Genomic DNA, 10688 nt, shown 5'->3' on the forward strand with positions numbered 1-10688 from the left:
GCACGTCCCCTCTCTGCCCCTAGGCGGCAGTGGAGAGCAGACCAAGGCTCAGCCCCAAACTCAGCCCCTTATCTCAAAGACCACGTATTAACATACATTGAGGAACTGTCAATACGATGCCCGTTTGCTAAGGCAGTTCAGTTCAGTTCAGTTCAGTTCAGTCGCTCAGTCGTGTCCGACTCTTTGCGACCCCATGAATCGCAGCACGCCAGGCCCATTGGACGTTATTCATTTGCTTTTCTGGGTCCTGGAATCTTGACATTTTGAGGTGGGAAGCTACAGAATGTCCCCCCCGCCCCCCCCAAAAAAACCTGATGGAATGAGTCAGTATTTTATCAAAAGCATTGGCTGGAGAATTCACCCATCTGGCCTCAGCAATCTGGCCTCCTAGACAACTGCGGAAATAAATAAAACCAAATAAGAAAATGGGGATAACAACTGCTACTATTTATTGAGCTCCATATGCCAAGCTCCGTGATAAGCATATATACATATTCTAAAATCTATATATTCCGAAAGTCTAAACAACATTCCTTTGCAATTTCTTCAAGAAGGGAACATTTTCATACTTTGGGAGAGTGTTTTTTTTTTTTTTTTCACAAGACCCTAAAGTCATTTGATATAGAGGCAGATGAATTAGGTGGGTGGTGAAACTGAATCATGGCTTTTTTTTTATGGATCCAAAATGAAACGATGACTACAGAGTAACATGATCAATTTCCTATGTGCCTCAGAAATTAACTTTTAAGACTGCTAGCAAGGGGGGTCTGGCAGATTTTAAGCAGTGGCAGCCTTCCAAAGGAATATTTGTAGTCAAGGTGACTTCTTTTTTACTTTTTCAGAAAAGCAGCATTTATTTGTTTTCTGAATTGCAAAGGCCATTTATCTTTACTGCAGAAAGTAGAAAATAGAAAAGATTGAAAACAGAAGCACAAATGATTCGTAATGTCCTGTTATTCTTTTGTTGTTCCCAATTTTGTTGCTAATAAAATTATGATGCAATAATGTTCTCCTATATATCTATTTTTTGCACATCTGTGATTTTTTTCCTCAATGCAAATTTTTAGACATAGAACCTCTGGATCAAAGAGTATGTATATGTTTAAAACTTTCAAAATTCATTGCCAAGTTGATTAGTGAAGATGTTATTTTAAGATGAATGTTTGAATTATTAATAAGATGGAATTTTTAATAGGTTTATTGTATTTGTTCTTTTGTGTGTTGCCTATTTATAACTTTGGCATATTTTTCATTCTGAAATATTTAGCTTTTTCTTCTTTATTTTTTGTAAGGAATGCTTACATAGTAAGGAAGCCAACCCTTTGGGTGTCTTGTCGTTTTCCCTAATTTGTCACGGTTTTCAGTCTTGAATGGTTTTTATTTTTTTTTGTTGTTTGTTTTCTGAATGGTTTTTAAAGTCACGTTTTTTTTTACTTTCATTTAGTCAAATGTATAGATCTTTCTCTATGTGTTATCTTTCTTTCTGGGATACCTTTATTTTTCTACATACTTTGGCCATGCCATGCAGTTTATAAGATTTCAGTTCTTGACCAGGAATTTAACCCTGGCCACATGGCAGTGCCAGCTCTGAATCCTAACCACTAGGCCACCGGGGAACTCCCTTTGTAGGTTTAATTTAAAAGCCTTTTCCTCTGTGGAGGTAATTATTCATTAAGGAGATCACTTTGCAGGGAACAGCAGGATTTGGGATATATTTGTTATATATAAATATTGGTATATCACTTTGAAAGTCTTTGTTCTTTACAGTTACACTTCTTAATTTATTCATTCAATCATTTTTTTTTCCAACCCACATCAGATGAAGCCTTCTATTTTCCAGGCTCTATGCCAGTCGTTGGGTGCAGTGATGAATGTTTTAAGAGCTCATGGGTCACCCAACCCCACTGTACCATAGCTAAAGCCAAACTTGGAAACCCATGAGGCGCAGGAAGAAGAAAATGAGATCGCTGTCCTCAGTCTCCCGTCCTGATCGCAGCGTGTCCCTTAGATTCACTGCTTCTTGGAGTTCTAGTCTAGCTCTTCTTTTCCTCTCGTTCCTCATAAGGCCCAAGGTCTGTGGGGTTTAAGGATGCCTCCATCACCCTCCCAAGCATCAGGGTATATGTTACCTTCATCCACACCCATGGGTCCCACAGGTACCTCAGACTCAACTCACCATCTCAGTCCTCACACCCCTGTTAAGCTCAGTAATGGCCCCAATCTCTCTACTGCTAGCCTCTCTGTTTTCTAACCAGTCACTGGATTCTGACAGTGCTACCTCCTGCCTCATTTCATCCCCATTCCCTTCTGCCACGACCTTACCTTGTGCCCTCTCATCTTGGATGATGTCCCAGCCCCCTGCTAAACTCCATGCTTCCTGTCTGGCCCCTTCCAGCCCACCTTCCACACGGCGGCCAGAATGATTATTCTAAAGAGCAACTCTGACCATGTCACGCCCTCCTTCAATTGGTCCTCACTGGCCTCAGGATAAAGTCCATGCATCTTAGCCGGCCCTACAAGAACCCCTGGGATGTGGCCCCCACCAACCTCTCTAAACTCATCTTCCATATTCCTTGCCCCATTCCTCATTCCAACCACATAAACTACTCACAGATCCCCGAACGTGTCAAGCTTTTTCTTGCCTCCAGGGCTCTTCAAATGCTCTTCCCTCTGCTTGGACCATTTTCTCCCACATCTTTCCCTGGCTAACTCCCATTTTCCCACAAAGCTCAGTTAATTTTTTATTTTTATTTAGTTAGTTAGTTGGCTGTGGCCGATCTCAGTTGTGGCACGTGGGATCTTTCGTTGCAGCCTATGGGATCTACAGATCCCTGACCAGGGATGGAACCCAAGCCCCCTACACTGGGACCGTGGGGTCTCAGCCACTGGACCACCAGGAAGTCCAAGGGCTCAGTTTCAGCCCCACTCTCTCCAGGAAGCCTTGTGTGAAATCCACCTCCCTGGCCAATGACTTACATACCCCAGGTCTCTGCTCCCACAGTCTCCCTCCCTACTTACCTTAACTATGGTGCCATAATGGTCCATTTACTTGTTTCTCTTCCTCTCTAGACTGTGGTATAGCTGCCCAGGTTATACACTGCACAACTCACAAGAGACAAGGTTGTAAAGAGTGGCCCCTGAAGTTACACAGTGTACACCCTATACAACTGTACCTGGAAGCTCCACCTGAGACCTCCTTGAAGAGGACTCTTTCTGTTCACTCTTGTGTATAACACATGTGCTTGGGCGGTAAGTGTTGAACTGATGAATGGAGAGATGGATAACGAATGGGTTGATGGATGGATAGATGGCTACAGAGCTTGGTCTCTGTGTCTGCTGGCCAGTGAAACAGTCCTCATCTTTCATTATCCTTGTCATCTCCCATCTGCTCTGCTCCTCTCTAACCAGTCCACCTTCTTACTTAGCTTCCAAGCAAAACCTTATTTATGGGGTTTAGTCCTTCTATTGCTGAAAATCAAGACTCATTGCTCTTTGGTTGCCACCCCAACTCCTAAGAGTCTCCTGAAGGTTTAATCAGGAGTGACTGATAACCTGGGATTATGTGGGTTTTTGTCTTTGACATTATGAAAAGTTAGGTTCTCTGCTGTGCTTCCTAAGGCATAGGAGATTTGAAGAGAAAACAACTCAAATCTTCCTTTCCCCTTAGCTCTTTCCTCATTGTTTACAGAGAAATTGCCTTTGGAAAATTACCGAGTGTGTGTGTGTTATTTTTTCTTTCTGCAGACTGTGTGTGTGCGTAATCACTCTGTCGTGTCCGACTCTTGTGACCCCATGGACTGTAGCTTGCCAAGCTCGTCTGTCTATGGGATACTCCAGGCAAGAATACTGGAATGGGTTACCATTCCCTTCTCCAGGGATGTTGTTGGCTTAGCGATGGAATCTGAGTCTCCTGCCTTGCAGGAGAATTTTTTCCTGTCTGAGCCACTAGGGAAGGCCCAGAAGTCCTTCACTGAATAGCTAATCATGTGGCCATACTCTTACGCCAGGGGTTCTACAGATAAAGAAATAGAGTCACAGTTTATAAATGCAGTGTGTGATAGAACTTATTTCGAGTTGCCACAGGGGGTAACTATAGTATTGACACATTTTAAGAAGGCAGAGACCTTGTGTTTTCTTTTAGCTGTTATAGACCCAAGGTCCAGCCAGTACTTGGCACACACACACGCAAACACACACAGCCTCACAAAATATGTGTTGAATGAACTCATCACAAGAAACTCATAAAAATATGTCCTTAGTGGTGAGACGGTTCAGTCAGTTCAGTTGCTCAGTCGTATCCGACTCTTTGAGACCCCCATGAATCGCAGCACACCAGGCCTCCAGTGTCGATCACCAACTCCCGGAGTTCACTCAGACTCCGTCCATCGAGTCAGTGATGCCATCCAGCCATCTCATCCTCTGTCGTCCCCTTCTCCTCCTGCCCCCAATCCCTCCCAGCATCAGAGTCTTTTCCAGTGAGTCAACTCTTTGCATCAGGTGGCCAAAGTACTGGAGTTTCAGCTTTAGCATCATTCCTTCCAAAGAAATCCCAGGGCTGATCTCCTTTAAAATGGACTGGTTGGATCTCCTTGCAGTCCAAGGGACTCTCAAGAGTCTTCTCCAACACTACAGTTCAAAAGCATCAATTCTTCGGCACTCAGCTTTCTTCACAGTCCAACTTTCACATCCATACATGACCACAGGAAAAACCATAGCCTTGACTAGACGGACCTTTGTTGGCAAAGTAATGTCTCTGCTTTTGAATATGCTATCTAGGTTGGTCATAACTTTCCTTCCAAGGAGTAAGCGTCTTTTAATTTCATGGCTTCAATCACCATCTGCAGTGATTTTGGGGCCCAAAAAAATAAAGTCTGACACTGTTTCCACTTTTTCCCCATCTATTTCCCATGAAGTGATGGGACCAGATGCCATGATCTTCATTTTCTGAATGTTGAGCTTTAAGCCAACTTTTTCACTCTTTCACTTTCATCAAGAGGCTTTTTAACTCCTCTTCACTTTCTGCCATAAGGGTGGTGTCATCTGCATTTCTGAGGTTATTAATATTTCTCCTGGCAATCTTGATTCCAGCTTGTGTTTCTTCCAGTCCAGCGTTTCTCATGATGTATTCTGCATAGAAGTTAAATAAACAGGGTGACAATATATAGCCTTGACGTACTCCTTTTCCTATTTGGAACCAGTCTGTTGTTCCATGTCCAGTTCTAACTGTTGCTTCCTGACCTGCATATAGGTTTCTCAAGAGGCAGATCAGGTAGTCTGGTATTTCCATTACTTTCAGAATTTTCCACAGTTTATTGTGATCCACACAGTCAAAGGTTTTGGCATAGTCAATAAAGCAGAAATAGATGTTTTTCTGGAACTCTCTTGCTTTTTCCATGATCCAGCGGATGTTGGCAATTTGATCTCTGGTTCCTCTGCCTTTTCTAAATCCAGCTTGAACATCAGGAAGTTCACAGTTCATGTATTACTGAAGCCTGGCTTGGAGAATTTTGAGCATTACTTTGCTAGCGTGTGAGATGAGTGCAATTGTGCAGTAGTTTGAGCATTCTTTGGCATTGCGTTTCTTTGGGATTGGAATGAAAACTGACCTTTTCCAGTCCTGTGGCCACTGCTGAGTTTTCCAAACTTGCTGGCATATTGAGTGCAGCGCTTTCACAGCATCATCTTTTAGGATTTGAAATAGCTCAACTGGAATTCCATCACCTCCACTAGCTTTGTTGGTAGTGATGCTTTCTAAGGCCCACTTGACTTCATTTTCCAGGATATCTCGCTCTAGGTGAGTGATCACACCATCGTGATTATCTGGGTCATGACGATCTTTTTTGTACAGTTCTTCTGTGTATTCTTGCCACCTCTTCTTAATATCTTCTGCTTCTGTTAGGTCCATACCATTTCTGTCCTTAATTGAGCCCATCTTTGCATGAAATGTTCCCTTGATATCTCTAATTTTCTTGAAGCGATCTCTAGTCTTTCCCATTCTGTTGTTTTCCTCTATTTCTTTGCATTGATCGCTGAAGAAGGCTTTCTTATCTCTTCCTGCTATTCTTTGGAACTCTGCATTCAGATGCTTATAGCTTTCCTTTTCTCCTTTGCTTTTCGCTTCTCTTCTTTTCACAGCTATTTGTAAGGCCTCCCCAGACAGCCGGTTAGAAATTATTTAATCATTGTAAACACAGAACATTGCATGCCTTAGGTTAAATAAGATACTGTATATCAAATGCCTAGCACAGGATCTGGCATTTATTAAATAAGTGAGACTGCCATTAAGATTATTGGAGTGGGGTGTGATGGGGGGAGGGAGGCTCGAAAGGGAGGGGATATACGTGTGCATGTGTGCACGCTTAGTCACTCAGTTCCCTGAGGTCACTCCTCACCAGGTTCAGGTCCCTTCGTGGCTACGCACTTTTGTCATTCAGTCGCTCAGTCGTGTCCGACTCTTCCCGACCCTATGAAGTGCAGCACCACAGGCTTCCCAGTCCTTCACAATCTCCCTGAGTTTGCTGAAACTCATGTCCACTGAGTCAGGGAGGCCATCCAACCATCTCATCCTCTGCTGTCCCCTTCTCATCTTGCCCACAATTTTTCCCAGCCTCAGGGTCTTTTCCACTGAGTCAGCTCTTTGCATCAGATGGCCTAAGTATTGGAGCTTCAGCTTCAGCACCAGTTCTTACCACCAGTTTCCAAGCTGTTGTTACAAGAAATGTCCACAAGGCAAGAGCACTGCTTCCCGCCCCGCTCAGGTTACTCAGTCCCCCAGTCAGAGACCTAAAGAAAGTGCTCCTAGGTTGTTGACTCCAGGGGAATGTGCTAGAAGAAACACTCCAAGGTTTATGTCTCAGAAATTATTTTCCCTTACCATTCACCCTCAAGACCCATGCCAAGTCCTGGCAGACCGCTCCGCCGAGGATGCTGTGGTTCCTAGGTGGGGCAACGGCTCTGTGCAAGGAGGCTGCAGCGGGGAATCCCACCGGCATGAGAGTTGTACAGCAGGTGACTTTTTCAAACTCTTCCAGCCCAGAGGGTGCCCCGGTCTTGGGATGCAGGAGTTTTTATGGAACCTTCATGAGGGTACACCTGGATTGGGGGACCGTGGTCCCTTCCGCAGGGGACCAGACACCAGAGTCCCCAAGGCTTTTGTAACTGTTTTTGATAGACACATTTGAAATTTAATACCAGGGCTGGAGAGCTACAAGCTTAAAGCTATGAGTAAAGGGTTATATAAGAGCACAGAGGATAGAACAATTACTTCTGATCAGAAGGGGGTGATATTTGAGCTGAAGGTAAAGGAAGAGATAGATTTCAATGGGAGAATGAATGAATGAATCCCTTGGGAAAATAAATGGTCTGTGTTCTTTTTATGGTACAAGATGAAAAGAATTAGACTTGGCACTGTATTCACAGGGACTGGCATTAGTCCTGCAACTTCAAGCAAATCATTTTTCTGCACAGCAGTTTATCCATCTGTAAAATTGGACTAGTAACCACTCATTTCCCAGGATTTGTTTTAAGCCTTAAATAAAACTATGTCTGGAAAACTTCTTTGCTTGAAATGCTAAGTGCCATAAAGATATTAGGTATAATTATGCTTCTTAATTCCTCTTGTACTCCGTCTCTTAAGAATTGAGCACAACTCAGAACATTACCAAGTTCAGTGGCAGACGCCATTCTCTGTACTTCCTGGATACTGTTTCATTGGCCGTCCCAACAATCCTATAAGGTGGGTCACATCCATATGCCCATTCTACAGATGAGGAAATGAAGGTACAGAGAGCTCAGCTGCCTGGTTCAAGGCCACGCAGCTCTTAACTACTGGGGCCCAGATGGTACCTCAGCACCCCTGATCAGAGGCTAAAGAGGCACTAAAGACGCCGTTAATCAGGCCCACTTAGGACACGTCAGTCAGCTGAGAAGGGACGGATGTGGCAGGGTGACCACCTCTGAGGACACAGTCATCAAGACCCCTCTCCTCCAGTTCCATCAGTAGATCAGCTGAAAAGAGGATTAATCATAAGGATCACAGAACTCGGATTTTCTTTTACCAAACATTTTATGTCCTTGACTTAAACACTGATTATAAGAAAAACCAAGGCATAAAAGTTAGAGAGATTTCACGGGGCTTTTTACAAGATGAAATAGGCAAACATCCTCCTGGTGAAACCTAGCCTGACAAGGTCATTGTTAAGGAGTACAAAGCCAACAGCCGGATGAATCAGAAAAACTAGGCCCAACATTCAGTCAAATCAAGTGGCATTTATCTGTATTTTTAAATGGCTCTCTAACACTTTTATTTCCTTGGTATAAGAGTTCCAATAGAACCCTAAAGTGATTGTATGGAACACTGGGGCTTTTTAATAGCTTCTAACTTAGCAAGCGACGGTCATTTAAAGAGAAGTGGATGAGCTGCTAGGAGGAGGGAGATTTCTGCTGAAGAAAATGAAGGTGTTCTGGCTCCATTGCTTCTTCCTCTTTCTGGAGAGAGGCGAAATGCACACAGGAACGTGATGGAACTTTCCAGCTGGTGATTTTGCATTATCAGGAAGGAAAGTATTTATGAAAATGAAAATTACTGATAATTATGTGTGAAAGCCCACAAAGGAGAAAAATGCAGCAACATTGCAGAATCTTTATTTATATCCAGAGCTGAAGCCCATTTGGTGGGAGTGTGAATTGGTCCAGTTTTTTGGAGGGGACTTGTTAATGTCCTGACACTTGACCCAGCAAGTTCCCTTTGCAAAATCTACTTTTTAGCAAGACTTAACACATATCCAAGGTCTGTGTACAAGAATGTTCACTGTAGTGTAGTTTGCACGTACAAAAATATAGAAATAATGTATTTCCATCATCATGAATATGTTTAAACAATGCTGGCATATCCATATTTTAGAAAATTTTGCTAATAAATGGAATGAGATATTCTGACATGAAAAGTTGTCACTGATGTTTTAAAGGAAAAAAATCAAATTACAAAAAAAAGTATCCATTGCATGCTTTTATTTTGCGTGCTTTCATTTTAAAACGAAAGCCCTCACTGTGGGGCTTGGGAAGATTTGCTTCTCCTCTCAAGTGGCCTGTCTCCTTTTGTGAACAAGGATGGGCTAAGAGAACCTGCCCCCGGGGTCTTTGGAATGAAGAGGAAAGCACAGAGAGAGCTTGAGAATGGAACCGAAACGAGCGTCACGGATGATCATCGCGGGTTCTTCCTTGTAGACTCCGCCTTCGGTCCTGCGGGGCCCTGGGCGCGCAGCCTCGCCCCTGCGCGGTGTGGCCGGGTTTGCTCCTCCGTCCTGCGTCCCCCCAGTCCCTGCAAGGCGGCAGCCCTGTTCCTCACCTCACAGCCCAGCACTCACCTCAGGGCGTGAGGCCGTGTTTGAATCCCAGTCACCTTTTTCCTGCTTGAATTCACCCTATTCTTGCCTCAGTCACCCCAGGCCAGGCAACTTAACGCACCGGGAGCTCTGGTAACAGCTTCCTGAGGGGTCTCCCTGCCCGTCTCCCTCCATTCCGGTCCAGGCCGAGGTTTGAGCCTGACGGCTCCCCGCCCAAAGCCCTTCAAGGGCAGAGCAGGACTGGAGGACACGGAGTCGGATTTTCATTCCGGTTTGCTGAGGCTGACGTGATGCCCAGCACGTTGCTTGCTGCAACGCTTGGCTGCTTCATCTGCGAAATGAAGGCATCACCTCCTCCCACAAGGCTGCAGAAGGAACGCAATGAAAAATGCAGCGAAACGCGTCAACGGCGTTTAGCCAAACCCCAATTTAGCTGTTACTACTTCTGTTACCCTTGAGAGGCCGGGCTCATCAGGCGAGGAGGGGAGCATATCTGAAAAGTCCCTGTCCAGGAATTCAGACTACATCCTGAAGGGCCCCGAGTCCCGGAGCAAGTTTCTGTGCGTGTGTGTGTGTGTGTGTGTGTGTGTGTGTGTGTGTGTTATTCTGTCGCTCTGTCCTGTTCAACTCTTTGAGACCCCCATGGACTGTAGCCCGCCAGGCTTCTCTGTCCATGGAATTTTCTCGGCAAGAATGCTGGAGTGGGTTGCCATTTCCTCCTCTAGGGGGTCTTCCTGATCCAGGGTTCAAACCCACATCCCCTGCGCCTCTTGCGCTGGCTGGCAGATTCTTTAACCACTGAGCCACCAGGGAAGCCCCACGAGTTTCTCTAATTATTCACGAAGAGGTGAGCTCTTACCTAGGATCCCATTTCCATCAGAAACTGCATTTCATGTGCCCCTTGGTGAGCTGAATCCATAAGGCAAAGGGGAAAAGACTCTTCCTCACCCTTAAAATTAAATACAAATATCAGAGAACCTTGGTGTGGGGTTTTTTTGGGGGGGGTGGGGGGAGGGAGGGTTGTTTGTTTTACCACTTATGAAGCACTTTCCTACCCATCATAGAATTTGGAGACGATTTTAATGGGAAGAAAGCACAGCCAAATCTTAACAGTGATAGTGTCTGGATGGTGGGATTTGGGGTGATTTTAACCTTACTTGTGTTTCCCTAAAGCTTCAAAATCTTCTGCAGTTTCAGAGCTGAATAGAAGCAACGGTTGCATAACATTGTGAACGCAATAAATGCACTAAATTGTAGAGTACAATTTTACGTTATGTGAATTTCACCTCATCCAAAAGATCTCCTGCAATACTATAGACGTGATTTCATAGTCATTTATGAAAA

This window comes from Capra hircus, chromosome 22, assembly GCF_001704415.2.
Source record: "Capra hircus breed San Clemente chromosome 22, ASM170441v1, whole genome shotgun sequence".
Classification (NCBI taxonomy): Eukaryota; Metazoa; Chordata; class Mammalia; order Artiodactyla; family Bovidae; genus Capra; species Capra hircus.